This window comes from Alosa pseudoharengus, unplaced genomic scaffold (assembly GCF_046254945.1).
Source record: "Alosa pseudoharengus isolate Yale_2024_CS ecotype anadromous, Long Island Sound unplaced genomic scaffold, YU_APseudo_1.1 YU_APseudo_1.1_scf_23, whole genome shotgun sequence".
NCBI classification, from domain to species: Eukaryota; Metazoa; Chordata; class Actinopteri; order Clupeiformes; family Clupeidae; genus Alosa; species Alosa pseudoharengus.
The window spans coordinates 10,088,721-10,111,671 of record NW_027468685.1 but is presented as its reverse complement, the minus strand read 5'-3'; the positions used below and the strand labels follow the sequence as shown (position 1 = coordinate 10,111,671).

General features: G+C 53.0%; 26 non-coding genes across 26 annotated transcripts; all 26 read right to left on the bottom strand.

Annotated features, from left to right (window-relative positions):
• Positions 1-81: 81 nt before the first annotated feature.
• trnar-ccu (transfer RNA arginine (anticodon CCU)) lies at positions 82-159 on the bottom strand. Its single transcript has one exon. It is a non-coding gene; the product is annotated as a tRNA-Arg (tRNA).
• An 813-nt stretch (positions 160-972) lies between these two features.
• Positions 973-1,045, bottom strand: trnar-ccu (transfer RNA arginine (anticodon CCU)). The gene has a single exon. It is a non-coding gene; the product is annotated as a tRNA-Arg (tRNA).
• Positions 1,046-1,858: 813 nt separating this feature from the next.
• trnar-ccu (transfer RNA arginine (anticodon CCU)) lies at positions 1,859-1,931 on the bottom strand. The gene has a single exon. It is a non-coding gene; the product is annotated as a tRNA-Arg (tRNA).
• Positions 1,932-2,744: 813 nt separating this feature from the next.
• Positions 2,745-2,817, bottom strand: trnar-ccu (transfer RNA arginine (anticodon CCU)). The gene has a single exon. It is a non-coding gene; the product is annotated as a tRNA-Arg (tRNA).
• An 813-nt stretch (positions 2,818-3,630) lies between these two features.
• trnar-ccu (transfer RNA arginine (anticodon CCU)) lies at positions 3,631-3,703 on the bottom strand. Its single transcript has one exon. It is a non-coding gene; the product is annotated as a tRNA-Arg (tRNA).
• Positions 3,704-4,516: 813 nt separating this feature from the next.
• Positions 4,517-4,589, bottom strand: trnar-ccu (transfer RNA arginine (anticodon CCU)). Its single transcript has one exon. It is a non-coding gene; the product is annotated as a tRNA-Arg (tRNA).
• An 813-nt stretch (positions 4,590-5,402) lies between these two features.
• On the bottom strand, positions 5,403-5,475 carry trnar-ccu (transfer RNA arginine (anticodon CCU)). Its single transcript has one exon. It is a non-coding gene; the product is annotated as a tRNA-Arg (tRNA).
• Positions 5,476-6,288: 813 nt separating this feature from the next.
• trnar-ccu (transfer RNA arginine (anticodon CCU)) lies at positions 6,289-6,361 on the bottom strand. The gene has a single exon. It is a non-coding gene; the product is annotated as a tRNA-Arg (tRNA).
• An 813-nt stretch (positions 6,362-7,174) lies between these two features.
• On the bottom strand, positions 7,175-7,247 carry trnar-ccu (transfer RNA arginine (anticodon CCU)). The gene has a single exon. It is a non-coding gene; the product is annotated as a tRNA-Arg (tRNA).
• Positions 7,248-8,060: 813 nt separating this feature from the next.
• trnar-ccu (transfer RNA arginine (anticodon CCU)) lies at positions 8,061-8,133 on the bottom strand. Its single transcript has one exon. It is a non-coding gene; the product is annotated as a tRNA-Arg (tRNA).
• An 813-nt stretch (positions 8,134-8,946) lies between these two features.
• Positions 8,947-9,019, bottom strand: trnar-ccu (transfer RNA arginine (anticodon CCU)). Its single transcript has one exon. It is a non-coding gene; the product is annotated as a tRNA-Arg (tRNA).
• A 480-nt stretch (positions 9,020-9,499) lies between these two features.
• trnar-ccu (transfer RNA arginine (anticodon CCU)) lies at positions 9,500-9,572 on the bottom strand. Its single transcript has one exon. It is a non-coding gene; the product is annotated as a tRNA-Arg (tRNA).
• Positions 9,573-11,271: 1,699 nt separating this feature from the next.
• trnar-ccu (transfer RNA arginine (anticodon CCU)) lies at positions 11,272-11,344 on the bottom strand. The gene has a single exon. It is a non-coding gene; the product is annotated as a tRNA-Arg (tRNA).
• An 813-nt stretch (positions 11,345-12,157) lies between these two features.
• On the bottom strand, positions 12,158-12,230 carry trnar-ccu (transfer RNA arginine (anticodon CCU)). Its single transcript has one exon. It is a non-coding gene; the product is annotated as a tRNA-Arg (tRNA).
• Positions 12,231-13,043: 813 nt separating this feature from the next.
• Positions 13,044-13,116, bottom strand: trnar-ccu (transfer RNA arginine (anticodon CCU)). The gene has a single exon. It is a non-coding gene; the product is annotated as a tRNA-Arg (tRNA).
• Positions 13,117-13,596: 480 nt separating this feature from the next.
• trnar-ccu (transfer RNA arginine (anticodon CCU)) lies at positions 13,597-13,669 on the bottom strand. Its single transcript has one exon. It is a non-coding gene; the product is annotated as a tRNA-Arg (tRNA).
• A 1,703-nt stretch (positions 13,670-15,372) lies between these two features.
• Positions 15,373-15,445, bottom strand: trnar-ccu (transfer RNA arginine (anticodon CCU)). Its single transcript has one exon. It is a non-coding gene; the product is annotated as a tRNA-Arg (tRNA).
• Positions 15,446-15,925: 480 nt separating this feature from the next.
• Positions 15,926-15,998, bottom strand: trnar-ccu (transfer RNA arginine (anticodon CCU)). Its single transcript has one exon. It is a non-coding gene; the product is annotated as a tRNA-Arg (tRNA).
• An 813-nt stretch (positions 15,999-16,811) lies between these two features.
• On the bottom strand, positions 16,812-16,884 carry trnar-ccu (transfer RNA arginine (anticodon CCU)). The gene has a single exon. It is a non-coding gene; the product is annotated as a tRNA-Arg (tRNA).
• Positions 16,885-17,697: 813 nt separating this feature from the next.
• On the bottom strand, positions 17,698-17,770 carry trnar-ccu (transfer RNA arginine (anticodon CCU)). Its single transcript has one exon. It is a non-coding gene; the product is annotated as a tRNA-Arg (tRNA).
• Positions 17,771-18,250: 480 nt separating this feature from the next.
• Positions 18,251-18,323, bottom strand: trnar-ccu (transfer RNA arginine (anticodon CCU)). The gene has a single exon. It is a non-coding gene; the product is annotated as a tRNA-Arg (tRNA).
• An 813-nt stretch (positions 18,324-19,136) lies between these two features.
• Positions 19,137-19,209, bottom strand: trnar-ccu (transfer RNA arginine (anticodon CCU)). The gene has a single exon. It is a non-coding gene; the product is annotated as a tRNA-Arg (tRNA).
• An 813-nt stretch (positions 19,210-20,022) lies between these two features.
• trnar-ccu (transfer RNA arginine (anticodon CCU)) lies at positions 20,023-20,095 on the bottom strand. Its single transcript has one exon. It is a non-coding gene; the product is annotated as a tRNA-Arg (tRNA).
• Positions 20,096-20,908: 813 nt separating this feature from the next.
• Positions 20,909-20,981, bottom strand: trnar-ccu (transfer RNA arginine (anticodon CCU)). The gene has a single exon. It is a non-coding gene; the product is annotated as a tRNA-Arg (tRNA).
• An 813-nt stretch (positions 20,982-21,794) lies between these two features.
• Positions 21,795-21,867, bottom strand: trnar-ccu (transfer RNA arginine (anticodon CCU)). The gene has a single exon. It is a non-coding gene; the product is annotated as a tRNA-Arg (tRNA).
• Positions 21,868-22,680: 813 nt separating this feature from the next.
• trnar-ccu (transfer RNA arginine (anticodon CCU)) lies at positions 22,681-22,753 on the bottom strand. Its single transcript has one exon. It is a non-coding gene; the product is annotated as a tRNA-Arg (tRNA).
• Between the last annotated feature and the right edge of the window lie 198 nt (positions 22,754-22,951).

Sequence of the window (22,951 nt, the reverse complement as noted above, 5' to 3'; positions counted from 1 at the left end):
GGTTAGCCTAGCAGAGGATGGTTTCGATCCATCGACCTCTGGGTTATGGGCCCAGCACGCTTCCGCTGCGCCACTCTGCTCCGCCTCAACCCAGATGGGACTCGAACCCACAATCCCTGGCTTAGGAGGCCAGTGCCTTATCCATTAGGCCACTGGGGCTTACCAGCTGCGCTCCATCAGAGCCTTTACTCCACTGGTATCAAAGGAATCTTTTAAATGTCGGGATAGCCGGACAAAGCCACTGTGTTGAATTTTCGGGTCTCGGGCCCTGAGCTGGCAGAAAGCACTCCAGACTGACTGTGGCAGGTGAGCATGGCTATATTTCCTGATTTGAAATGTTTCCATGTCAGAAGATTGTTTGAAGAGGTGTTTGCATTTTACACGACAGTGTAAAGTGACGGGAAGATCAAGACTAAGTCAAGTGAACGTGTATATAAACGTGGAAGTGGCTACAGGTTCCCCACTCCGAAGCCCCCTCCACTCGCCGTTGTCAGCGCTGGCCCAGACTCTGAGGGAAATGGCGCGCGTCAACGCGCAGGAGAGGCATCTAAAAACTCGGCCTAGCAGAGGATGGTTTCGATCCATCGACCTCTGGGTTATGGGCCCAGCACGCTTCCGCTGCGCCACTCTGCTCTGCCTCAGTTCTGATTGCCTGCTCATTTCCATTAGCTCCAGTGCTCTCCTTGCAGTTTGATTGGATTGCAAGGCAGATTTGAGAAAATGCAGATGAGATGATCAGGACAAGTCAAAGGAGGTGCGTAGTCGGATACGGAAATGGCTGCACGTTCCCCAGTGAAAGCCTGCCGGTCGTAGTTTTCATTCCCGTGTCAGGCTGTGGGTTGTGAAAGGCAAAATGTGTGCGGCTCTACTATCGTGGCACCTAAAGGGTTAGCCTAGCAGAGGATGGTTTCGATCCATCGACCTCTGGGTTATGGGCCCAGCACGTTTCCGCTGCGCCACTCTGCTCCGCCTCACCCCAGATGGGACTCGAACCCACAATCCCTGGCTTAGGAGGCCAGTGCCTTATCCATTAGGCCACTGGGGCTTACCAGCTGCGCTCCATCAGAGCCTTTGCTCCACTGGTATCAAAGGAATGTTTTAAATGTCGGGATAGCCGGACAAAGCCACTGTGTTGAATTTTCGGGTCTCGGGCCCTGAGCTGGCAGAAAGCACTCCAGACTGACTGTGGCAGGTGAGCATGGCTATATTTCCTGATTTGAAATGTTTCCATGTCAGAAGATTGTTTGAAGAGGTGTTTGCATTTTACACGACAGTGTAAAGTGACGGGAAGATCAAGACTAAGTCAAGTGAACGTGTATATAAACGTGGAAGTGGCTACAGGTTCCCCACTCCGAAGCCCCCTCCACTCGCCGTTGTCAGCGCTGGCCCAGACTCTGAGGGAAATGGCGCGCGTCAACGCGCAGGAGAGGCATCTAAAAACTCGGCCTAGCAGAGGTTGGTTTCGATCCATCGACCTCTGGGTTATGGGCCCAGCACGCTTCCGCTGCGCCACTCTACTCTGCCTCAGTTCTGATTGCTTGCTCATTTCCATTAGCTCCAGTGCTCTCCTTGCAGTTTGATTGGATTGCAAGGCAGATTTGAGAAAATGCAGATGAGATGATCAGGACAAGTCAAAGGAGGTGCGTAGTCGGATACGGAAATGGCTGCACGTTCCCCAGTGAAAGCCTGCCGGTCGTAGTTTTCATTCCCGTGTCAGGCTGTGGGTTGTGATAGGCAAAATGTGTGCGGCTCTACTATCGTGGCACCTAAAGGGTTAGCCTAGCAGAGGATGGTTTCGATCCATCGACCTCTGGGTTATGGGCCCAGCACGCTTCCGCTGCGCCACTCTGCTCCGCCTCACCCCAGATGGGACTCGAACCCACAATCCCTGGCTTAGGAGGCCAGTGCCTTATCCATTAGGCCACTGGGGCTTACCAGCTGCGCTCCATCAGAGCCTTTGCTCCACTGGTATCAAAGGAATGTTTTAAATGTCGGGATAGCCGGACAAAGCCACTGTGTTGAATTTTCGGGTCTCGGGCCCTGAGCTGGCAGAAAGCACTCCAGACTGACTGTGGCAGGTGAGCATGGCTATATTTCCTGATTTGAAATGTTTCCATGTCAGAAGATTGTTTGAAGAGGTGTTTGCATTTTACACGACAGTGTAAAGTGACGGGAAGATCAAGACTAAGTCAAGTGAACGTGTATATAAACGTGGAAGTGGCTACAGGTTCCCCACTCCGAAGCCCCCTCCACTCGCCGTTGTCAGCGCTGGCCCAGACTCTGAGGGAAATGGCGCGCGTCAACGCGCAGGAGAGGCATCTAAAAACTCGGCCTAGCAGAGGATGGTTTCGATCCATCGACCTCTGGGTTATGGGCCCAGCACGCTTCCGCTGCGCCACTCTGCTCTGCCTCAGTTCTGATTGCCTGCTCATTTCCATTAGCTCCAGTGCTCTCCTTGCAGTTTGATTGGATTGCAAGGCAGATTTGAGAAAATGCAGATGAGATGATCAGGACAAGTCAAAGGAGGAGCGTAGTCGGATACGGAAATGGCTGCACGTTCCCCAGTGAAAGCCTGCCGGTCGTAGTTTTCATTCCCGTGTCAGGCTGTGGGTTGTGAAAGGCAAAATGTGTGCGGCTCTACTATCGTGGCACCTAAAGGGTTAGCCTAGCAGAGGATGGTTTCGATCCATCGACCTCTGGGTTATGGGCCGAGCACGCTTCCGCTGCGCCACTCTGCTCCGCCTCACCCCAGATGGGACTCGAACCCACAATCCCTGGCTTAGGAGGCCAGTGCCTTATCCATTAGGCCACTGGGGCTTACCAGCTGCGCTCCATCAGAGCCTTTGCTCCACTGGTATCAAAGGAATGTTTTAAATGTCGGGATAGCCGGACAAAGCCACTGTGTTGAATTTTCGGGTCTCGGGCCCTGAGCTGGCAGAAAGCACTCCAGACTGACTGTGGCAGGTGAGCATGGCTATATTTCCTGATTTGAAATGTTTCCATGTCAGAAGATTGTTTGAAGAGGTGTTTGCATTTTACACGACAGTGTAAAGTGACGGGAAGATCAAGACTAAGTCAAGTGAACGTGTATATAAACGTGGAAGTGGCTACAGGTTCCCCACTCCGAAGCCCCCTCCACTCGCCGTTGTCAGCGCTGGCCCAGACTCTGAGGGAAATGGCGCGCGTCAACGCGCAGGAGAGGCATCTAAAAACTCGGCCTAGCAGAGGATGGTTTCGATCCATCGACCTCTGGGTTATGGGCCCAGCACGCTTCCGCTGCGCCACTCTGCTCTGCCTCAGTTCTGATTGCCTGCTCATTTCCATTAGCTCCAGTGCTCTCCTTGCAGTTTGATTGGATTGCAAGGCAGATTTGAGAAAATGCAGATGAGATGATCAGGACAAGTCAAAGGAGGAGCGTAGTCGGATACGGAAATGGCTGCACGTTCCCCAGTGAAAGCCTGCCGGTCGTAGTTTTCATTCCCGTGTCAGGCTGTGGGTTGTGAAAGGCAAAATGTGTGCGGCTCTACTATCGTGGCACCTAAAGGGTTAGCCTAGCAGAGGATGGTTTCGATCCATCGACCTCTGGGTTATGGGCCGAGCACGCTTCCGCTGCGCCACTCTGCTCCGCCTCACCCCAGATGGGACTCGAACCCACAATCCCTGGCTTAGGAGGCCAGTGCCTTATCCATTAGGCCACTGGGGCTTACCAGCTGCGCTCCATCAGAGCCTTTGCTCCACTGGTATCAAAGGAATGTTTTAAATGTCGGGATAGCCGGACAAAGCCACTGTGTTGAATTTTCGGGTCTCGGGCCCTGAGCTGGCAGAAAGCACTCCAGACTGACTGTGGCAGGTGAGCATGGCTATATTTCCTGATTTGAAATGTTTCCATGTCAGAAGATTGTTTGAAGAGGTGTTTGCATTTTACACGACAGTGTAAAGTGACGGGAAGATCAAGACTAAGTCAAGTGAACGTGTATATAAACGTGGAAGTGGCTACAGGTTCCCCACTCCGAAGCCCCCTCCACTCGCCGTTGTCAGCGCTGGCCCAGACTCTGAGGGAAATGGCGCGCGTCAACGCGCAAGAGAGGCATCTAAAAACTGGGCCTAGCAGAGGATGGTTTCGATCCATCGACCTCTGGGTTATGGGCCCAGCACGCTTCCGCTGCGCCACTCTGCTCTGCCTCAGTTCTGATTGCCCGCTCATTTCCATTAGCTCCAGTGCTCTCCTTGCAGTTTGATTGGATTGCAAGGCAGATTTGAGAAAATGCAGATGAGATGATCAGGACAAGTCAAAGGAGGTGCGTAGTCGGATACGGAAATGGCTGCACGTTCCCCAGTGAAAGCCTGCCGGTCGTAGTTTTCATTCCCGTGTCAGGCTGTGGGTTGTGAAAGGCAAAATGTGTGCGGCTCTACTATCGTGGCACCTAAAGGGTTAGCCTAGCAGAGGATGGTTTCGATCCATCGACCTCTGGGTTATGGGCCCAGCACGCTTCCGCTGCGCCACTCTGCTCCGCCTCACCCCAGATGGGACTCGAACCCACAATCCCTGGCTTAGGAGGCCAGTGCCTTATCCATTAGGCCACTGGGGCTTACCAGCTGCGCTCCATCAGAGCCTTTGCTCCACTGGTATCAAAGGAATGTTTTAAATGTCGGGATAGCCGGACAAAGCCACTGTGTTGAATTTTCGGGTCTCGGGCCCTGAGCTGGCAGAAAGCACTCCAGACTGACTGTGGCAGGTGAGCATGGCTATATTTCCTGATTTGAAATGTTTCCATGTCAGAAGATTGTTTGAAGAGGTGTTTGCATTTTACACGACAGTGTAAAGTGACGGGAAGATCAAGACTAAGTCAAGTGAACGTGTATATAAACGTGGAAGTGGCTACAGGTTCCCCACTCCGAAGCCCCCTCCACTCGCCGTTGTCAGCGCTGGCCCAGACTCTGAGGGAAATGGCGCGCGTCAACGCGCAGGAGAGGCATCTAAAAACTCGGCCTAGCAGAGGTTGGTTTCGATCCATCGACCTCTGGGTTATGGGCCCAGCACGCTTCCGCTGCGCCACTCTACTCTGCCTCAGTTCTGATTGCTTGCTCATTTCCATTAGCTCCAGTGCTCTCCTTGCAGTTTGATTGGATTGCAAGGCAGATTTGAGAAAATGCAGATGAGATGATCAGGACAAGTCAAAGGAGGTGCGTAGTCGGATACGGAAATGGCTGCACGTTCCCCAGTGAAAGCCTGCCGGTCGTAGTTTTCATTCCCGTGTCAGGCTGTGGGTTGTGATAGGCAAAATGTGTGCGGCTCTACTATCGTGGCACCTAAAGGGTTAGCCTAGCAGAGGATGGTTTCGATCCATCGACCTCTGGGTTATGGGCCCAGCACGCTTCCGCTGCGCCACTCTGCTCCGCCTCACCCCAGATGGGACTCGAACCCACAATCCCTGGCTTAGGAGGCCAGTGCCTTATCCATTAGGCCACTGGGGCTTACCAGCTGCGCTCCATCAGAGCCTTTGCTCCACTGGTATCAAAGGAATGTTTTAAATGTCGGGATAGCCGGACAAAGCCACTGTGTTGAATTTTCGGGTCTCGGGCCCTGAGCTGGCAGAAAGCACTCCAGACTGACTGTGGCAGGTGAGCATGGCTATATTTCCTGATTTGAAATGTTTCCATGTCAGAAGATTGTTTGAAGAGGTGTTTGCATTTTACACGACAGTGTAAAGTGACGGGAAGATCAAGACTAAGTCAAGTGAACGTGTATATAAACGTGGAAGTGGCTACAGGTTCCCCACTCCGAAGCCCCCTCCACTCGCCGTTGTCAGCGCTGGCCCAGACTCTGAGGGAAATGGCGCGCGTCAACGCGCAGGAGAGGCATCTAAAAACTCGGCCTAGCAGAGGATGGTTTCGATCCATCGACCTCTGGGTTATGGGCCCAGCACGCTTCCGCTGCGCCACTCTGCTCTGCCTCAGTTCTGATTGCCTGCTCATTTCCATTAGCTCCAGTGCTCTCCTTGCAGTTTGATTGGATTGCAAGGCAGATTTGAGAAAATGCAGATGAGATGATCAGGACAAGTCAAAGGAGGAGCGTAGTCGGATACGGAAATGGCTGCACGTTCCCCAGTGAAAGCCTGCCGGTCGTAGTTTTCATTCCCGTGTCAGGCTGTGGGTTGTGAAAGGCAAAATGTGTGCGGCTCTACTATCGTGGCACCTAAAGGGTTAGCCTAGCAGAGGATGGTTTCGATCCATCGACCTCTGGGTTATGGGCCGAGCACGCTTCCGCTGCGCCACTCTGCTCCGCCTCACCCCAGATGGGACTCGAACCCACAATCCCTGGCTTAGGAGGCCAGTGCCTTATCCATTAGGCCACTGGGGCTTACCAGCTGCGCTCCATCAGAGCCTTTGCTCCACTGGTATCAAAGGAATGTTTTAAATGTCGGGATAGCCGGACAAAGCCACTGTGTTGAATTTTCGGGTCTCGGGCCCTGAGCTGGCAGAAAGCACTCCAGACTGACTGTGGCAGGTGAGCATGGCTATATTTCCTGATTTGAAATGTTTCCATGTCAGAAGATTGTTTGAAGAGGTGTTTGCATTTTACACGACAGTGTAAAGTGACGGGAAGATCAAGACTAAGTCAAGTGAACGTGTATATAAACGTGGAAGTGGCTACAGGTTCCCCACTCCGAAGCCCCCTCCACTCGCCGTTGTCAGCGCTGGCCCAGACTCTGAGGGAAATGGCGCGCGTCAACGCGCAGGAGAGGCATCTAAAAACTGGGCCTAGCAGAGGATGGTTTCGATCCATCGACCTCTGGGTTATGGGCCCAGCACGCTTCCGCTGCGCCACTCTGCTCTGCCTCAGTTCTGATTGCCCGCTCATTTCCATTAGCTCCAGTGCTCTCCTTGCAGTTTGATTGGATTGCAAGGCAGATTTGAGAAAATGCAGATGAGATGATCAGGACAAGTCAAAGGAGGTGCGTAGTCGGATACGGAAATGGCTGCACGTTCCCCAGTGAAAGCCTGCCGGTCGTAGTTTTCATTCCCGTGTCAGGCTGTGGGTTGTGAAAGGCAAAATGTGTGCGGCTCTACTATCGTGGCACCTAAAGGGTTAGCCTAGCAGAGGATGGTTTCGATCCATCGACCTCTGGGTTATGGGCCCAGCACGCTTCCGCTGCGCCACTCTGCTCCGCCTCACCCCAGATGGGACTCGAACCCACAATCCCTGGCTTAGGAGGCCAGTGCCTTATCCATTAGGCCACTGGGGCTTACCAGCTGCGCTCCATCAGAGCCTTTGCTCCACTGGTATCAAAGGAATGTTTTAAATGTCGGGATAGCCGGACAAAGCCACTGTGTTGAATTTTCGGGTCTCGGGCCCAAAGCTGGCAGAAAGCACTCCAGACTGACTGTGGCAGGTGAGCATGGCTATATTTCCTGATTTGAAATGTTTCCATGTCAGAAGATTGTTTGAAGAGGTGTTTGCATTTTACACGACAGTGTAAAGTGACGGGAAGATCAAGACTAAGTCAAGTGAACGTGTATATAAACGTGGAAGTGGCTACAGGTTCCCCACTCCGAAGCCCCCTCCACTCGCCGTTGTCAGCGCTGGCCCAGACTCTGAGGGAAATGGCGCGCGTCAACGCGCAGGAGAGGCATCTAAAAACTCGGCCTAGCAGAGGATGGTTTCGATCCATCGACCTCTGGGTTATGGGCCCAGCACGCTTCCGCTGCGCCACTCTGCTCTGCCTCAGTTCTGATTGCCTGCTAATTTCCATTAGCTCCAGTGCTCTCCTTGCAGTTTGATTGGATTGCAAGGCAGATTTGAGAAAATGCAGATGAGATGATCAGGACAAGTCAAAGGAGGTGCGTAGTCGGATACGGAAATGGCTGCACGTTCCCCAGTGAAAGCCTGCCGGTCGTAGTTTTCATTCCCGTGTCAGGCTGTGGGTTGTGAAAGGCAAAATGTGTGCGGCTCTACTATCGTGGCACCTAAAGGGTTAGCCTAGCAGAGGATGGTTTCGATCCATCGACCTCTGGGTTATGGGCCCAGCACGCTTCCGCTGCGCCACTCTGCTCCGCCTCACCCCAGATGGGACTCGAACCCACAATCCCTGGCTTAGGAGGCCAGTGCCTTATCCATTAGGCCACTGGGGCTTACCAGCTGCGCTCCATCAGAGCCTTTGCTCCACTGGTATCAAAGGAATGTTTTAAATGTCGGGATAGCCGGACAAAGCCACTGTGTTGAATTTTCGGGTCTCGGGCCCTGAGCTGGCAGAAAGCACTCCAGACTGACTGTGGCAGGTGAGCATGGCTATATTTCCTGATTTGAAATGTTTCCATGTCAGAAGATTGTTTGAAGAGGTGTTTGCATTTTACACGACAGTGTAAAGTGACGGGAAGATCAAGACTAAGTCAAGTGAACGTGTATATAAACGTGGAAGTGGCTACAGGTTCCCCACTCCGAAGCCCCCTCCACTCGCCGTTGTCAGCGCTGGCCCAGACTCTGAGGGAAATGGCGCGCGTCAACGCGCAGGAGAGGCATCTAAAAACTCGGCCTAGCAGAGGTTGGTTTCGATCCATCGACCTCTGGGTTATGGGCCCAGCACGCTTCCGCTGCGCCACTCTACTCTGCCTCAGTTCTGATTGCTTGCTCATTTCCATTAGCTCCAGTGCTCTCCTTGCAGTTTGATTGGATTGCAAGGCAGATTTGAGAAAATGCAGATGAGATGATCAGGACAAGTCAAAGGAGGTGCGTAGTCGGATACGGAAATGGCTGCACGTTCCCCAGTGAAAGCCTGCCGGTCGTAGTTTTCATTCCCGTGTCAGGCTGTGGGTTGTGATAGGCAAAATGTGTGCGGCTCTACTATCGTGGCACCTAAAGGGTTAGCCTAGCAGAGGATGGTTTCGATCCATCGACCTCTGGGTTATGGGCCCAGCACGCTTCCGCTGCGCCACTCTGCTCCGCCTCACCCCAGATGGGACTCGAACCCACAATCCCTGGCTTAGGAGGCCAGTGCCTTATCCATTAGGCCACTGGGGCTTACCAGCTGCGCTCCATCAGAGCCTTTGCTCCACTGGTATCAAAGGAATGTTTTAAATGTCGGGATAGCCGGACAAAGCCACTGTGTTGAATTTTCGGGTCTCGGGCCCTGAGCTGGCAGAAAGCACTCCAGACTGACTGTGGCAGGTGAGCATGGCTATATTTCCTGATTTGAAATGTTTCCATGTCAGAAGATTGTTTGAAGAGGTGTTTGCATTTTACACGACAGTGTAAAGTGACGGGAAGATCAAGACTAAGTCAAGTGAACGTGTATATAAACGTGGAAGTGGCTACAGGTTCCCCACTCCGAAGCCCCCTCCACTCGCCGTTGTCAGCGCTGGCCCAGACTCTGAGGGAAATGGCGCGCGTCAACGCGCAGGAGAGGCATCTAAAAACTCGGCCTAGCAGAGGATGGTTTCGATCCATCGACCTCTGGGTTATGGGCCCAGCACGCTTCCGCTGCGCCACTCTGCTCCGCCTCACCCCAGATGGGACTCGAACCCACAATCCCTGGCTTAGGAGGCCAGTGCCTTATCCATTAGGCCACTGGGGCTTTCCAGCTGCGCTCCATCAGAGCCTTTGCTCCACTGGTATCAAAGGAATGTTTTAAATGTCGGGATAGCCGGACAAAGCCACTGTGTTGAATTTTCGGGTCTCGGGCCCTGAGCTGGCAGAAAGCACTCCAGACTGACTGTGGCAGGTGAGCATGGCTATATTTCCTGATTTGAAATGTTTCCATGTCAGAAGATTGTTTGAAGAGGTGTTTGCATTTTACACGACAGTGTAAAGTGACGGGAAGATCAAGACTAAGTCAAGTGAACGTGTATATAAACGTGGAAGTGGCTACAGGTTCCCCACTCCGAAGCCCCCTCCACTCGCCGTTGTCAGCGCTGGCCCAGACTCTGAGGGAAATGGCGCGCGTCAACGCGCAGGAGAGGCATCTAAAAACTGGGCCTAGCAGAGGATGGTTTCGATCCATCGACCTCTGGGTTATGGGCCCAGCACGCTTCCGCTGCGCCACTCTGCTCTGCCTCAGTTCTGATTGCCCGCTCATTTCCATTAGCTCCAGTGCTCTCCTTGCAGTTTGATTGGATTGCAAGGCAGATTTGAGAAAATGCAGATGAGATGATCAGGACAAGTCAAAGGAGGTGCGTAGTCGGATACGGAAATGGCTGCACGTTCCCCAGTGAAAGCCTGCCAGTCGTAGTTTTCATTCCCGTGTCAGGCTGTGGGTTGTGAAAGGCAAAATGTGTGCGGCTCTACTATCGTGGCACCTAAAGGGTTAGCCTAGCAGAGGATGGTTTCGATCCATCGACCTCTGGGTTATGGGCCCAGCACGCTTCCGCTGCGCCACTCTGCTCCGCCTCACCCCAGATGGGACTCTGACCCACAATCCCTGGCTTAGGAGGCCAGTGCCTTATCCATTAGGCCACTGGGGCTTACCAGCTGCGCTCCATCAGAGCCTTTGCTCCACTGGTATCAAAGGAATGTTTTAAATGTCGGGATAGCCGGACAAAGCCACTGTGTTGAATTTTCGGGTCTCGGGCCCTGAGCTGGCAGAAAGCACTCCAGACTGACTGTGGCAGGTGAGCATGGCTATATTTCCTGATTTGAAATGTTTCCATGTCAGAAGATTGTTTGAAGAGGTGTTTGCATTTTACACGACAGTGTAAAGTGACGGGAAGATCAAGACTAAGTCAAGTGAACGTGTATATAAACGTGGAAGTGGCTACAGGTTCCCCACTCCGAAGCCCCCTCCACTCGCCGTTGTCAGCGCTGGCCCAGACTCTGAGGGAAATGGCGCGCGTCAACGCGCAGGAGAGGCATCTAAAAACTGGGCCTAGCAGAGGATGGTTTCGATCCATCGACCTCTGGGTTATGGGCCCAGCACGCTTCCGCTGCGCCACTCTGCTCTGCCTCAGTTCTGATTGCCCGCTCATTTCCATTAGCTCCAGTGCTCTCCTTGCAGTTTGATTGGATTGCAAGGCAGATTTGAGAAAATGCAGATGAGATGATCAGGACAAGTCAAAGGAGGTGCGTAGTCGGATACGGAAATGGCTGCACGTTCCCCAGTGAAAGCCTGCCGGTCGTAGTTTTCATTCCCGTGTCAGGCTGTGGGTTGTGAAAGGCAAAATGTGTGCGGCTCTACTATCGTGGCACCTAAAGGGTTAGCCTAGCAGAGGATGGTTTCGATCCATCGACCTCTGGGTTATGGGCCCAGCACGCTTCCGCTGCGCCACTCTGCTCCGCCTCACCCCAGATGGGACTCGAACCCACAATCCCTGGCTTAGGAGGCCAGTGCCTTATCCATTAGGCCACTGGGGCTTACCAGCTGCGCTCCATCAGAGCCTTTGCTCCACTGGTATCAAAGGAATGTTTTAAATGTCGGGATAGCCGGACAAAGCCACTGTGTTGAATTTTCGGGTCTCGGGCCCAAAGCTGGCAGAAAGCACTCCAGACTGACTGTGGCAGGTGAGCATGGCTATATTTCCTGATTTGAAATGTTTCCATGTCAGAAGATTGTTTGAAGAGGTGTTTGCATTTTACACGACAGTGTAAAGTGACGGGAAGATCAAGACTAAGTCAAGTGAACGTGTATATAAACGTGGAAGTGGCTACAGGTTCCCCACTCCGAAGCCCCCTCCACTCGCCGTTGTCAGCGCTGGCCCAGACTCTGAGGGAAATGGCGCGCGTCAACGCGCAGGAGAGGCATCTAAAAACTCGGCCTAGCAGAGGATGGTTTCGATCCATCGACCTCTGGGTTATGGGCCCAGCACGCTTCCGCTGCGCCACTCTGCTCTGCCTCAGTTCTGATTGCCTGCTAATTTCCATTAGCTCCAGTGCTCTCCTTGCAGTTTGATTGGATTGCAAGGCAGATTTGAGAAAATGCAGATGAGATGATCAGGACAAGTCAAAGGAGGTGCGTAGTCGGATACGGAAATGGCTGCACGTTCCCCAGTGAAAGCCTGCCGGTCGTAGTTTTCATTCCCGTGTCAGGCTGTGGGTTGTGAAAGGCAAAATGTGTGCGGCTCTACTATCGTGGCACCTAAAGGGTTAGCCTAGCAGAGGATGGTTTCGATCCATCGACCTCTGGGTTATGGGCCCAGCACGCTTCCGCTGCGCCACTCTGCTCCGCCTCACCCCAGATGGGACTCGAACCCACAATCCCTGGCTTAGGAGGCCAGTGCCTTATCCATTAGGCCACTGGGGCTTACCAGCTGCGCTCCATCAGAGCCTTTGCTCCACTGGTATCAAAGGAATGTTTTAAATGTCGGGATAGCCGGACAAAGCCACTGTGTTGAATTTTCGGGTCTCGGGCCCTGAGCTGGCAGAAAGCACTCCAGACTGACTGTGGCAGGTGAGCATGGCTATATTTCCTGATTTGAAATGTTTCCATGTCAGAAGATTGTTTGAAGAGGTGTTTGCATTTTACACGACAGTGTAAAGTGACGGGAAGATCAAGACTAAGTCAAGTGAACGTGTATATAAACGTGGAAGTGGCTACAGGTTCCCCACTCCGAAGCCCCCTCCACTCGCCGTTGTCAGCGCTGGCCCAGACTCTGAGGGAAATGGCGCGCGTCAACGCGCAGGAGAGGCATCTAAAAACTCGGCCTAGCAGAGGTTGGTTTCGATCCATCGACCTCTGGGTTATGGGCCCAGCACGCTTCCGCTGCGCCACTCTACTCTGCCTCAGTTCTGATTGCTTGCTCATTTCCATTAGCTCCAGTGCTCTCCTTGCAGTTTGATTGGATTGCAAGGCAGATTTGAGAAAATGCAGATGAGATGATCAGGACAAGTCAAAGGAGGTGCGTAGTCGGATACGGAAATGGCTGCACGTTCCCCAGTGAAAGCCTGCCGGTCGTAGTTTTCATTCCCGTGTCAGGCTGTGGGTTGTGATAGGCAAAATGTGTGCGGCTCTACTATCGTGGCACCTAAAGGGTTAGCCTAGCAGAGGATGGTTTCGATCCATCGACCTCTGGGTTATGGGCCCAGCACGCTTCCGCTGCGCCACTCTGCTCCGCCTCACCCCAGATGGGACTCGAACCCACAATCCCTGGCTTAGGAGGCCAGTGCCTTATCCATTAGGCCACTGGGGCTTACCAGCTGCGCTCCATCAGAGCCTTTGCTCCACTGGTATCAAAGGAATGTTTTAAATGTCGGGATAGCCGGACAAAGCCACTGTGTTGAATTTTCGGGTCTCGGGCCCTGAGCTGGCAGAAAGCACTCCAGACTGACTGTGGCAGGTGAGCATGGCTATATTTCCTGATTTGAAATGTTTCCATGTCAGAAGATTGTTTGAAGAGGTGTTTGCATTTTACACGACAGTGTAAAGTGACGGGAAGATCAAGACTAAGTCAAGTGAACGTGTATATAAACGTGGAAGTGGCTACAGGTTCCCCACTCCGAAGCCCCCTCCACTCGCCGTTGTCAGCGCTGGCCCAGACTCTGAGGGAAATGGCGCGCGTCAACGCGCAGGAGAGGCATCTAAAAACTCGGCCTAGCAGAGGATGGTTTCGATCCATCGACCTCTGGGTTATGGGCCCAGCACGCTTCCGCTGCGCCACTCTGCTCCGCCTCACCCCAGATGGGACTCGAACCCACAATCCCTGGCTTAGGAGGCCAGTGCCTTATCCATTAGGCCACTGGGGCTTTCCAGCTGCGCTCCATCAGAGCCTTTGCTCCACTGGTATCAAAGGAATGTTTTAAATGTCGGGATAGCCGGACAAAGCCACTGTGTTGAATTTTCGGGTCTCGGGCCCTGAGCTGGCAGAAAGCACTCCAGACTGACTGTGGCAGGTGAGCATGGCTATATTTCCTGATTTGAAATGTTTCCATGTCAGAAGATTGTTTGAAGAGGTGTTTGCATTTTACACGACAGTGTAAAGTGACGGGAAGATCAAGACTAAGTCAAGTGAACGTGTATATAAACGTGGAAGTGGCTACAGGTTCCCCACTCCGAAGCCCCCTCCACTCGCCGTTGTCAGCGCTGGCCCAGACTCTGAGGGAAATGGCGCGCGTCAACGCGCAGGAGAGGCATCTAAAAACTGGGCCTAGCAGAGGATGGTTTCGATCCATCGACCTCTGGGTTATGGGCCCAGCACGCTTCCGCTGCGCCACTCTGCTCTGCCTCAGTTCTGATTGCCCGCTCATTTCCATTAGCTCCAGTGCTCTCCTTGCAGTTTGATTGGATTGCAAGGCAGATTTGAGAAAATGCAGATGAGATGATCAGGACAAGTCAAAGGAGGTGCGTAGTCGGATACGGAAATGGCTGCACGTTCCCCAGTGAAAGCCTGCCGGTCGTAGTTTTCATTCCCGTGTCAGGCTGTGGGTTGTGAAAGGCAAAATGTGTGCGGCTCTACTATCGTGGCACCTAAAGGGTTAGCCTAGCAGAGGATGGTTTCGATCGATCCATCGACCTCTGGGTTATGGGCCCAGCACGCTTCCGCTGCGCCACTCTGCTCCGCCTCACCCCAGATGGGACTCTGACCCACAATCCCTGGCTTAGGAGGCCAGTGCCTTATCCATTAGGCCACTGGGGCTTACCAGCTGCGCTCCATCAGAGCCTTTGCTCCACTGGTATCAAAGGAATGTTTTAAATGTCGGGATAGCCGGACAAAGCCACTGTGTTGAATTTTCGGGTCTCGGGCCCTGAGCTGGCAGAAAGCACTCCAGACTGACTGTGGCAGGTGAGCATGGCTATATTTCCTGATTTGAAATGTTTCCATGTCAGAAGATTGTTTGAAGAGGTGTTTGCATTTTACACGACAGTGTAAAGTGACGGGAAGATCAAGACTAAGTCAAGTGAACGTGTATATAAACGTGGAAGTGGCTACAGGTTCCCCACTCCGAAGCCCCCTCCACTCGCCGTTGTCAGCGCTGGCCCAGACTCTGAGGGAAATGGCGCGCGTCAACGCGCAGGAGAGGCATCTAAAAACTCGGCCTAGCAGAGGTTGGTTTCGATCCATCGACCTCTGGGTTATGGGCCCAGCACGCTTCCGCTGCGCCACTCTACTCTGCCTCAGTTCTGATTGCTTGCTCATTTCCATTAGCTCCAGTGCTCTCCTTGCAGTTTGATTGGATTGCAAGGCAGATTTGAGAAAATGCAGATGAGATGATCAGGACAAGTCAAAGGAGGTGCGTAGTCGGATACGGAAATGGCTGCACGTTCCCCAGTGAAAGCCTGCCGGTCGTAGTTTTCATTCCCGTGTCAGGCTGTGGGTTGTGATAGGCAAAATGTGTGCGGCTCTACTATCGTGGCACCTAAAGGGTTAGCCTAGCAGAGGATGGTTTCGATCCATCGACCTCTGGGTTATGGGCCCAGCACGCTTCAGCTGCGCCACTCTGCTCCGCCTCACCCCAGATGGGACTCGAACCCACAATCCCTGGCTTAGGAGGCCAGTGCCTTATCCATTAGGCCACTGGGGCTTACCAGCTGCGCTCCATCAGAGCCTTTGCTCCACTGGTATCAAAGGAATGTTTTAAATGTCGGGATAGCCGGACAAAGCCACTGTGTTGAATTTTCGGGTTTCGGGCCCTGAGCTGGCAGAAAGCACTCCAGACTGACTGTGGCAGGTGAGCATGGCTATATTTCCTGATTTGAAATGTTTCCATGTCAGAAGATTGTTTGAAGAGGTGTTTGCATTTTAAACGACAGAGTAAAGTGACGGGAAGATCAAGACTAAGTCAAGTGAACGTGTATATAAACGTGGAAGTGGCTACAGGTTCCCCACTCCGAAGCCCCCTCCACTCGCCGTTGTCAGCGCTGGCCCAGACTCTGAGGGAAATGGCGCGCGTCAACGCGCAGGAGAGGCATCTAAAAACTCGGCCTAGCAGAGGATGGTTTCGATCCATCGACCTCTGGGTTATGGGCCCAGCACGCTTCCGCTGCGCCACTCTGCTCCGCCTCACCCCAGATGGGACTCGAACCCACAATCCCTGGCTTAGGAGGCCAGTGCCTTATCCATTAGGCCACTGGGGCTTTCCAGCTGCGCTCCATCAGAGCCTTTGCTCCACTGGTATCAAAGGAATGTTTTAAATGTCGGGATAGCCGGACAAAGCCACTGTGTTGAATTTTCGGGTCTCGGGCCCTGAGCTGGCAGAAAGCACTCCAGACTGACTGTGGCAGGTGAGCATGGCTATATTTCCTGATTTGAAATGTTTCCATGTCAGAAGATTGTTTGAAGAGGTGTTTGCATTTTACACGACAGTGTAAAGTGACGGGAAGATCAAGACTAAGTCAAGTGAACGTGTATATAAACGTGGAAGTGGCTACAGGTTCCCCACTCCGAAGCCCCCTCCACTCGCCGTTGTCAGCGCTGGCCCAGACTCTGAGGGAAATGGCGCGCGTCAACGCGCAGGAGAGGCATCTAAAAACTGGGCCTAGCAGAGGATGGTTTCGATCCATCGACCTCTGGGTTATGGGCCCAGCACGCTTCCGCTGCGCCACTCTGCTCTGCCTCAGTTCTGATTGCCTGCTCATTTCCATTAGCTCCAGTGCTCTCCTTGCAGTTTGATTGGATTGCAAGGCAGATTTGAGAAAATGCAGATGAGATGATCAGGACAAGTCAAAGGAGGTGCGTAGTCGGATACGGAAATGGCTGCACGTTCCCCAGTGAAAGCCTGCCGGTCGTAGTTTTCATTCCCGTGTCAGGCTGTGGGTTGTGAAAGGCAAAATGTGTGCGGCTCTACTATCGTGGCACCTAAAGGGTTAGCCTAGCAGAGGATGGTTTCGATCCATCGACCTCTGGGTTATGGGCCCAGCACGCTTCCGCTGCGCCACTCTGCTCCGCCTCACCCCAGATGGGACTCGAACCCACAATCCCTGGCTTAGGAGGCCAGTGCCTTATCCATTAGGCCACTGGGGCTTACCAGCTGCGCTCCATCAGAGCCTTTGCTCCACTGGTATCAAAGGAATGTTTTAAATGTCGGGATAGCCGGACAAAGCCACTGTGTTGAATTTTCGGGTCTCGGGCCCTGAGCTGGCAGAAAGCACTCCAGACTGACTGTGGCAGGTGAGCATGGCTATATTTCCTGATTTGAAATGTTTCCATGTCAGAAGATTGTTTGAAGAGGTGTTTGCATTTTACACGACAGTGTAAAGTGACGGGAAGATCAAGACTAAGTCAAGTGAACGTGTATATAAACGTGGAAGTGGCTACAGGTTCCCCACTCCGAAGCCCCCTCCACTCGCCGTTGTCAGCGCTGGCCCAGACTCTGAGGGAAATGGCGCGCGTCAACGCGCAGGAGAGGCATCTAAAAACTCGGCCTAGCAGAGGATGGTTTCGATCCATCGACCTCTGGGTTATGGGCCCAGCACGCTTCCGCTGCGCCACTCTGCTCTGCCTCAGTTCTGATTGCCTGCTAATTTCCATTAGCTCCAGTGCTCTCCTTGCAGTTTGATTGGATTGCAAGGCAGATTTGAGAAAATGCAGATGAGATGATCAGGACAAGTCAAAGGAGGTGCGTAGTCGGATACGGAAATGGCTGCACGTTCCCCAGTGAAAGCCTGCCGGTCGTAGTTTTCATTCCCGTGTCAGGCTGTGGGTTGTGAAAGGCAAAATGTGTGCGGCTCTACTATCGTGGCACCTAAAGGGTTAGCCTAGCAGAGGATGGTTTCGATCCATCGACCTCTGGGTTATGGGCCCAGCACGCTTCCGCTGCGCCACTCTGCTCCGCCTCACCCCAGATGGGACTCGAACCCACAATCCCTGGCTTAGGAGGCCAGTGCCTTATCCATTAGGCCACTGGGGCTTACCAGCTGCGCTCCATCAGAGCCTTTGCTCCACTGGTATCAAAGGAATGTTTTAAATGTCGGGATAGCCGGACAAAGCCACTGTGTTGAATTTTCGGGTCTCGGGCCCTGAGCTGGCAGAAAGCACTCCAGACTGACTGTGGCAGGTGAGCATGGCTATATTTCCTGATTTGAAATGTTTCCATGTCAGAAGATTGTTTGAAGAGGTGTTTGCATTTTACACGACAGTGTAAAGTGACGGGAAGATCAAGACTAAGTCAAGTGAACGTGTATATAAACGTGGAAGTGGCTACAGGTTCCCCACTCCGAAGCCCCCTCCACTCGCCGTTGTCAGCGCTGGCCCAGACTCTGAGGGAAATGGCGCGCGTCAACGCGCAGGAGAGGCATCTAAAAACTCGGCCTAGCAGAGGTTGGTTTCGATCCATCGACCTCTGGGTTATGGGCCCAGCACGCTTCCGCTGCGCCACTCTGCTCCGCCTCACCCCAGATGGGACTCGAACCCACAATCCCTGGCTTAGGAGGCCAGTGCCTTATCCATTAGGCCACTGGGGCTTACCAGCTGCGCTCCATCAGAGCCTTTGCTCCACTGGTATCAAAGGAATGTTTTAAATGTCGGGATAGCCGGACAAAGCCACTGTGTTGAATTTTCGGGTCTCGGGCCCTGAGCTGGCAGAAAGCACTCCAGACTGACTGTGGCAGGTGAGCATGGCTATATTTCCTGATTTGAAATGTTTCCATGTCAGAAGATTGTTTGAAGAGGTGTTTGCATTTTACACGACAGTGTAAAGTGACGGGAAGATCAAGACTAAGTCAAGTGAACGTGTATATAAACGTGGAAGTGGCTACAGGTTCCCCACTCCGAAGCCCCCTCCACTCGCCGTTGTCAGCGCTGGCCCAGACTCTGAGGGAAATGGCGCGCGTCAACGCGCAGGAGAGGCATCTAAAAACTCGGCCTAGCAGAGGATGGTTTCGATCCATCGACCTCTGGGTTATGGGCCCAGCACGCTTCCGCTGCGCCACTCTGCTCTGCCTCAGTTCTGATTGCCTGCTCATTTCCATTAGCTCCAGTGCTCTCCTTGCAGTTTGATTGGATTGCAAGGCAGATTTGAGAAAATGCAGATGAGATGATCAGGACAAGTCAAAGGAGGTGCGTAGTCGGATACGGAAATGGCTGCACGTTCCCCAGTGAAAGCCTGCCGGTCGTAGTTTTCATTCCCGTGTCAGGCTGTGGGTTGTGAAAGGCAAAATGTGTGCGGCTCTACTATCGTGGCACCTAAAGGGTTAGCCTAGCAGAGGATGGTTTCGATCCATCGACCTCTGGGTTATGGGCCCAGCACGCTTCCGCTGCGCCACTCTGCTCCGCCTCACCCCAGATGGGACTCGAACCCACAATCCCTGGCTTAGGAGGCCAGTGCCTTATCCATTAGGCCACTGGGGCTTACCAGCTGCGCTCCATCAGAGCCTTTGCTCCACTGGTATCAAAGGAATGTTTTAAATGTCGGGATAGCCGGACAAAGCCACTGTGTTGAATTTTCGGGTCTTGGGCCCTGAGCTGGCAGAAAGCACTCCAGACTGACTGTGGCAGGTGAGCATGGCTATATTTCCTGATTTGAAATGTTTCCATGTCAGAAGATTGTTTGAAGAGGTGTTTGCATTTTACACGACAGTGTAAAGTGACGGGAAGATCAAGACTAAGTCAAGTGAACGTGTATATAAACGTGGAAGTGGCTACAGGTTCCCCACTCCGAAGCCCCCTCCACTCGCCGTTGTCAGCGCTGGCCCAGACTCTGAGGGAAATGGCGCGCGTCAACGCGCAGGAGAGGCATCTAAAAACTCGGCCTAGCAGAGGATGGTTTCGATCCATCGACCTCTGGGTTATGGGCCCAGCACGCTTCCGCTGCGCCACTCTGCTCTGCCTCAGTTCTGATTGCCTGCTCATTTCCATTAGCTCCAGTGCTCTCCTTGCAGTTTGATTGGATTGCAAGGCAGATTTGAGAAAATGCAGATGAGATGATCAGGACAAGTCAAAGGAGGTGCGTAGTCGGATACGGAAATGGCTGCACGTTCCCCAGTGAAAGCCTGCCGGTCGTAGTTTTCATTCCCGTGTCAGGCTGTGGGTTGTGAAAGGCAAAATGTGTGCGGCTCTACTATCGTGGCACCTAAAGGGTTAGCCTAGCAGAGGATGGTTTCGATCCATCGACCTCTGGGTTATGGGCCCAGCACGCTTCCGCTGCGCCACTCTGCTCCGCCTCACCCCAGATGGGACTCGAACCCACAATCCCTGGCTTAGGAGGCCAGTGCCTTATCCATTAGGCCACTGGGGCTTACCAGCTGCGCTCCATCAGAGCCTTTGCTCCACTGGTATCAAAGGAATGTTTTAAATGTCGGGATAGCCGGACAAAGCCACTGTGTTGAATTTTCGGGTCTTGGGCCCTGAGCTGGCAGAAAGCACTCCAGACTGACTGTGGCAGGTGAGCATGGCTATATTTCCTGATTTGAAATGTTTCCATGTCAGAAGATTGTTTGAAGAGGTGTTTGCATTTTACACGACAGTGTAAAGTGACGGGAAGATCAAGACTAAGTCAAGTGAACGTGTATATAAACGTGGAAGTGGCTACAGGTTCCCCACTCCGAAGCCCCCTCCACTCGCCGTTGTCAGCGCTGGCCCAGACTCTGAGGGAAATGGCGCGCGTCAACGCGCAGGAGAGGCATCTAAAAACTCGGCCTAGCAGAGGATGGTTTCGATCCATCGACCTCTGGGTTATGGGCCCAGCACGCTTCCGCTGCGCCACTCTGCTCTGCCTCAGTTCTGATTGCCTGCTCATTTCCATTAGCTCCAGTGCTCTCCTTGCAGTTTGATTGGATTGCAAGGCAGATTTGAGAAAATGCAGATGAGATGATCAGGACAAGTCAAAGGAGGTGCGTAGTCGGATACGGAAATGGCTGCACGTTCCCCAGTGAAAGCCTGCCGGTCGTAGTTTTCATTCCCGTGTCAGGCTGTGGGTTGCGAAAGGCAAAATGTGTGCGGCTCTACTATCGTGGCACCTAAAGGGTTAGCTTAGCAGAGGATGGTTTCGATCCATCGACCTCTGGGTTATGGGCCCAGCACGCTTCCGCTGCGCCACTCTGCTCCGCCTCACCCCAGATGGGACTCGAACCCACAATCCCTGGCTTAGGAGGCCAGTGCCTTATCCATTAGGCCACTGGGGCTTACCAGCTGCGCTCCATCAGAGCCTTTGCTCCACTGGTATCAAAGGAATGTTTTAAATGTCGGGATAGCCGGACAAAGCCACTGTGTTGAATTTTCGGGTCTCGGGCCCTGAGCTGGCAGAAAGCACTCCAGACTGACTGTGGCAGGTGAGCATGGCTATATTTCCTGATTTGAAATGTTTCCATGTCAGAAGATTGTTTGAAGAGGTGTTTGCATTTTACACGACAGTGTAAAGTGACGGGAAGATCAAGACTAAGTCAAGTGAACGTGTATATAAACGTGGAAGTGGCTACAGGTTCCCCACTCCGAAGCCCCCTCCACTCGCCGTTGTCAGCGCTGGCCCAGACTCTGAGGGAAATGGCGCGCGTCAACGCGCAGGAGAGGCATCTAAAAACTCGGCCTAGCAGAGGATGGTTTCGATCCATCGACCTCTGGGTTATGGGCCCAGCACGCTTCCGCTGCGCCACTCTGCTCTGCCTCAGTTCTGATTGCCTGCTCATTTCCATTAGCTCCAGTGCTCTCCTTGCAGTTTGATTGGATTGCAAGGCAGATTTGAGAAAATGCAGATGAGATGATCAGGACAAGTCAAAGGAGGTGCGTAGTCGGATACGGAAATGGCTGCACGTTCCCCAGTGAAAGCCTGCCGGTCGTAGTTTTCATTCCCGTGTCAGGCTGTGGGTTGCGAAAGGCAAAATGTGTGCGGCTCTACTATCGTGGCACCTAAAGGGTTAGCTTAGCAGAGGATGGTTTCGATCCATCGACCTCTGGGTTATGGGCCCAGCACGCTTCCGCTGCGCCACTCTGCTCCGCCTCACCCCAGATGGGACTCGAACCCACAATCCCTGGCTTAGGAGGCCAGTGCCTTATCCATTAGGCCACTGGGGCTTACCAGCTGCGCTCCATCAGAGCCTTTGCTCCACTGGTATCAAAGGAATGTTTTAAATGTCGGGATAGCCGGACAAAGCCACTGTGTTGAATTTTCGGGTCTCGGGCCCTGAGCTGGCAGAAAGCACTCCAGACTGACTGTGGCAGGTGAGCATGGCTATATTTCCTGATTTGAAATGTTTCCATGTCAGAAGATTGTTTGAAGAGGTGTTTGCATTTTACACGACAGTGTAAAGTGACGGGAAGATCAAGACTAAGTCAAGTGAACGTGTATATAAACGTGGAAGTGGCTACAGGTTCCCCACTCCGAAGCCCCCTCCACTCGCCGTTGTCAGCGCTGGCCCAGACTCTGAGGGAAATGGCGCGCGTCAACGCGCAGGAGAGGCATCTAAAAACTCGGCCTAGCAGAGGATGGTTTCGATCCATCGACCTCTGGGTTATGGGCCCAGCACGCTTCCGCTGCGCCACTCTGCTCTGCCTCAGTTCTGATTGCCTGCTCATTTCCATTAGCTCCAGTGCTCTCCTTGCAGTTTGATTGGATTGCAAGGCAGATTTGAGAAAATGCAGATGAGATGATCAGGACAAGTCAAAGGAGGTGCGTAGTCGGATACGGAAATGGCTGCACGTTCCCCAGTGAAAGCCTGCCGGTCGTAGTTTTCATTCCCGTGTCAGGCTGTGGGTTGTGAAAGGCAAAATGTGTGCGGCTCTACTATCGTGGCACCTAAAGGGTTAGCCTAGCAGAGGATGGTTTCGATCCATCGACCTCTGGGTTATGGGCCCAGCACGCTTCCGCTGCGCCACTCTGCTCCGCCTCACCCCAGATGGGACTCGAACCCACAATCCCTGGCTTAGGAGGCCAGTGCCTTATCCATTAGGCCACTGGGGCTTACCAGCTGCGCTCCATCAGAGCCTTTGCTCCACTGGTATCAAAGGAATGTTTTAAATGTCGGGATAGCCGGACAAAGCCACTGTGTTGAATTTTCTCGTCTCGGGCCCTGAGCTGGCAGAAAGCACTCCAGACTGACTGTGGCAGGTGAGCATGGCTATATTTCCTGATTTGAAATGTTTCCATGTCAGAAGATTG